Source organism: Callithrix jacchus, chromosome 11 (assembly GCF_049354715.1).
Source record: "Callithrix jacchus isolate 240 chromosome 11, calJac240_pri, whole genome shotgun sequence".
NCBI lineage: Eukaryota > Metazoa > Chordata > Mammalia > Primates > Cebidae > Callithrix > Callithrix jacchus.
Genome location: NC_133512.1, coordinates 59,023,278 through 59,029,277, shown reverse-complemented (window position 1 = coordinate 59,029,277; position 6,000 = coordinate 59,023,278).

Here is a 6,000-nt window from a genome sequence, read left to right as displayed (position 1 = left end):
AGCAATCCAATAAAGGTGCACCCTAATAACTGTGGTATGACTATCTTCATAGGTGAGGAATGTTGGTTTAAATATTAATTATGACTAAGCTGTATTATATTAATCTGTTACTGACACTAGTACTTTTGTTAATTTTCTCAGATGTGGAAGTGGTGGTATAATGTGAATCAAATACCAACTTTAGAACTCTTAAAATTGTTTTTAATTTTTAATTTTTACTAACAACATGGCTGCTTACTTATAGACACCTTTAGAACTTGATTGACATGCTGACCTGCCACTCACCAGCTGGGCTGGTTTGTTCCATTTTGTTTTGAAAATTAGAAAACCTACAGAGAGTTAAAAAACAATGCAATGGAAACTGCATATTCATCACCTACATTCACCAATTTTTATCATTTTTGTCACTACCCTCTCCTGTGTGTGCATACATTCATATATATGGAGATAGATCTATATGTGTGTGTATATTGCTATTGAATCACCTGAACATAATTTTTGTTAAAACATTTAAGAATAATTTGTATATATCCATGACATTTTATCCATAAATACCTGTCACACCTAAGAAAATTAACCTAATTCACATCGAACACACTGTCAATAATTTCTCATCTTCTCAAATGTACTTTACAACTATGTGTTATAAAATAGTGTATGATTTTATGTTATTTTTTAATCCAGGAGTCAGTCAACATTTGTGCATTACTTGTGGTTGCTATGTCTCTTTAATATAGAACAACCCCCTTCCCTCGTTTTGCTTTGTTTTTCATGAACAAACATGAATATTGATACCCTTTCAAAAGCCCCTATCAGTAATCTTCTAGAAGTTCCCACATTCTGGGCCTGTGTGATTGTTAAACATTTGTGGCAAGAATAAAACATAGGTGGTGTCGGTACCTCTTGTTGCCTTACGTTAGGAAGCACATATCAGGATGTCCCCTATTGGTGAGTCTATGTTTGATCACTTGGGCAAGGGCATAACAGCCAAGCAAACCATTGTGAATGTAATCTGTAGAGGGTTACATTGTAGAGGATTATTACTGCTATGGTCTAAATGTTTGCGTTCCCCCTAAATTGATACACTGAAATCTAACCTCCAATGCCATAGTATTATGAGGTAGGGACTTTTGCAGGTGAATAGATTATGAGAGTGGGGCCCTCATGAATGGGATTAGTGCCATTATGAAAGAGGTCCCAGGAAGCTTGCTGGCCCCTTCTACCATGTGAGAACAAAGCAAGAAGGCACCATCTATGAGGAAGGGGTCATCACCAGACACTGGATCTGCCTGAACCTTGGTGTTGGACTTCCCAGCCTCCAGAACTGTGAGAAATAAAGGTTTGTTGTTTATAAACCACACATGGTATTTTTGCTAAAGCAGCTCGGATAGACTAAGAAAATTACCATATGGGTATTTTTTTTTCTTTTGAGACAGAGTCTCACTCTGTTGCCCAGGTTGGCACGATCTCTTTTCACTGCAACCTCTGCCTCCCAGGTTTAAGCAATTCTCCTGCCTCAGCCTCCAGAGCAGCTGGGAACCCAGGTGTGTACCACCACATACAGCTAATTGTTGTATTTTTAGTAGAGACAGGGCTTCACCATGTTGGTCAGGCTGGTCTTGAATGCCCGACCTCAAGGGATCTCACCCACCTTGGCCTTCCAAAGTGTTCGGATTACAGGCGTGAGCCACTGTGCCTGGCCAATATTCTTTACCCAAAGAAAATACATCCAGTAATTTATTTGCCTCAATTAATTATTATATTGGGGTTGCAAAATTGTGACATTCTAATTCTGATGTAACTTTTATACTTACTCAGCTGAGTAGTGTTTCTCATTTTTTATTTTTAAATTTTATTTCTTTTTTTTCTTTTTGATGTCTCCACATTGATCAGAAAATCATTTTTTATTTTTTTGAGAGAGGGTCTCTGTTGCCCAGACTGGAGTACAGTGGTGTGATCACAGCTCATTGTAGCCTCAACCTCCTGGGATACAGCCATCTTCCCACTTCAGGCTCATGAATAGCTGGGCATGCTACCACAGCTGGATAATTTTTAAGATTTTTTGTAAAGATGGGGTCTTGCTTTGTTTCCCAGGGCTGGTCTTGAACTGCTGGGCTCAAGCAATCCTCCTGCCTAGGCCTCCCAAAGTGCTGGGATTATAGGTGTGAGCCACTGTGCCTGGTCAGCTGTGTATTTTTTTTTTTTTAAGACGGAGTTTCACCATGTTGGTCAGGCTGATTTTGTACTCCCAACCTCAGCTGATCCGCCACACCCAGCTGTGTACTTTAAAGAAGTTAATTTAATTTCAGGCTGGGCATGGTGCCTCATGTCTGTAATCCCAGCACTTTGGGAGGCTGAAGTGGGTGGATTGCTTGAGATTAGGAGTTTTACCTTTTTTTTTTTTGAGATGGAATTTTGCTCTTGTACAGGCTGGAGTGCAATGGCGCGACCTCAGCTTGCTGCAATCTCCACCTCTCAGGTTCAAAGGATTCTTCTCTCAGCCTCCTGAGTAGCTGGGTTTACAGGCGCCTGCCAAAACACCTGGCTAGTTTTTTATATTTTTAGTAGAGACAGGGTTTCATCATATTGGTCAGGCTGTTCTTGAAGTCGAGATTAAGAGTTTTAGTCCAGCCTAACCAACATGGTGAAACCCTGTCTCTACTAAAAAATATAAAAAATAAGCCAGGTATGCTCTCTGGTGCCTGTAATCCCAGCTACTTGGGAGGTTGTACTCCAGTGTAAGTGACAAAGTGAGACACTGTCTCAAAAAAAAAAAAAAGAAATTAATTTGATTTCAATGGACCTTAATTTTTTCATCTGTAAAACAGGATAATAAAAGACAATTCATAGGGTGATGGTGCAAGTGGAGGCAATGTCTTCAATTGCCTAGTATGTAGCAATGATTCCACAAGTGATAGTTTAAAAATGTTTAGATTCTTTACAAACACACCAGTTAGAGAGGAATCTTGTTTTTCAAAGTCAGTTGTACATCTTTCAATACTGCACTTTTAATTTCTTTCCTATAAAGTAGAGAAAAGAAAGTACAGGGTCATAATTTTAAAGTGTTGATGCATTTATTAACCTGTCTGAATATGGCCATTTTCTTGAATTCTCTTTGATTCAGAATAGTTCCTTTCTATACAATAAGGACAATCATGATTATACCCAAAGTATATCTAAAGAAAAAGAAGTGACATACATCACGCGATAAAAATGCTTTATTAAAGGAAATTTTTGGTAACCAAGAGTGTGTCAATCTAGAACTGGAACCTGTGTAATGATCTTGGGCACATACTTTTGGCATTTCTAGGCCCATTTTCTTGTATAACATAGTGATAATGATAATGCCTGTTGCGGTAGTACAAGTTAAGATAAAATGAGATCATTAATTCATAGTCTATTATAAAACCTTAAGTTATGATAGTAACAGTTTACAGTTACAAATACTGAGTTATTTTAGCTAGAGAATGTCATATGTGCAATACTATTATCAATATGACTTCTATAGATACTTTTTTTTTTTGGCTCGTAAGTGCTTGATTAGAATAGATATGTGAATGCAGATGAACTGTCAAAGGTCCTGGGAGGAGAGAGTAGGATGTTTCTGACAGAAAAGCTGCATTTCTGAATTTAATTGCCCTTAACAGGACTTGTCTGGACTGCACAAAAGGCTTAAAGTTTTAGTTCACTAAGGTATTAGTTTCTATCCACTTTCACTTCCATCTCCTGAGTTCAATTACAGGGCTGGTCTCTGAAATTTAGTTTTGATGGATCCAACATGATACATTAAAATCCATGCAATTCATAAATGAGGACCCATAGTTAATGGCACATCTGTACAGCAAATACAATTAATACCAAAAAGCATTATTACGTGAACTGCATCTTAGAAATTGTGGTAGATGTTTTCTTGTATAAACATCTATAGTACAAATTATGTAACAATAAAAAACATGAGTGATATGCATTAAAATATTTAAGCATGGTTTAATGGGAGACGGGAACTTACCAGTTTTTCATGCATGCTTTGACCCTGGTAGTTTATCTTCTTCAAAACTATCCTGAGCTAATTTATGCTGAACATCATTTGATGTTTTTACAACTTCTTTGTCCTTCTTACAGTCATTGGCAAGTAGATCAATTTACTTAGGTCCCTGGGTCTCTTGACATGTGGCATGAAAAAAACGTACAATTACCAATAAAATAAGCAAATGTAGGTCCCATTCTCAAACAAGCCTGGAGGTTTTTTGTCAGCAGGCAGTGATTTCTGTAAACGTGAAAAGGATCTGAATTAGGAAAAAGTAGGCAATGGATGGGTGATGGAACAAGGAGGAGAGATGAGGGAAGTCTTCATTAACCTGAGTTGTGAATACACTGGTTTCTTCAACCTTCCATTTTACTCCCCTTTCTGATTTCAATTTGCTCTTTGTCAAAGAAAAAAAAGAACCCTTAAGATTAGATACTGTCTAATAGTTGGAACGTAAGAGTTGGTGACAAGAATTTTGGAGTCAATGTACTAATTTTACTGATGACTCACTGAGAACTTCATATAAGTTACTTAACCTTGTGTTACTTCAGTTCCTCATGTGTTCAAAAAGAATAAATTTGATCCTAAAAATAGTTAAATAGGTTGACTATTTAGAGTTCTAAGAGGATATTTAATTATGTAAATTTCTACCACTTTAATATTATACTTTGGCAGTATGTCTTAAACTATCTATGCTTTGTCTAACTTCTAAAACTTTACATTATAAACATCTCTTTTTTAAGCTTCATTTTCCAACTCTATTCTCCATGTCCTTGGTATCCTTGTTTCATGAATTTCTTTTCTCTGATAATATTTTTAAAACTGTTTCAGATCAGTAAGTCTGCTTTTGCTGGTTCTTTGGATTCTAATAAATCCTTTATATTTTATCTTACTTGAATTAGGATTCTTTCTCTTATAATCTATTGCTAGCATATTAGCCTGATATTTTTCTTATATGGAAAAGATTCATATTTTATTTTATAATAAAAGCATTATATATGTCATATAACTAGAAATGATGTATCTTAAATTTCATATAATTTTTGTCAATGAATCTTAATCTTATTTGTGTATGAATAACTCTTCATTAATATATCTATAGTATATAAGATGAGAGAGGGAAAATTGCATCATTACATTTTATTTATCTGTTAGAGATGGGGTGTTACTGTGTTGCCCAGTCTGATCTTGAACTGGGCAGATATAAATGGCCCTAGGGGTCATCTTGTTTAAGCCACTCATTTTATAGATAAGAAAACGGGTAAATCACTTACTTGTCTAAGGCTACAAAGCACTTAGTTATAGAGAGTAGGGACTAGAACTCATGAGTCCTGGGTCCCCAGCCACTGTTGTTACTACTGAACTCCTAATACACCTGTATCCTTTAATTGGTGAATCTGGTTAAGCTCAACCCATGTTGGTTTCAACTTCTAGATAAGCTTATCTCCTCGTACTTGAACACTGCACCTTTAATTCAGGCCATCCAAAATTATAACCTTGTAAACCAGAAGTTGAGATGGAGAACTGGCACAGATCCATTATCCTACTGAAAAAACATATGCTATACAGATGCTGGATAGTCATCTTTGTTTCCAAGGACAACACATCACTTCTCAGAGATAGCAATCCATTCTATTCTAATGTTATTTGACAAACATTAATTGACATTCTCTATGCAACAGGCACTGTGTATTTCCTATCTTAGGATCCCTGAACTTACACTCTCAAGATGAAGGCAAATGTGAAACAAATAATAGTAAAAAGAGTTGAATCTTTAGGTATACATATCTTAAAAGCTTGAAGTAAAAAATGCCCTTTTTTACATCGCATTATCTTGCAAAATTTGCCCTTTTAAAATATAATCAGAAAAGGGAGCAAGATGAGCATATAATGTAAAGTTGATGACTCATAATTGCAAAGCTTTATTTGGTCCATGCTTAACAGCTGTTTCTCCTGCTAGGTATACTGCTGTA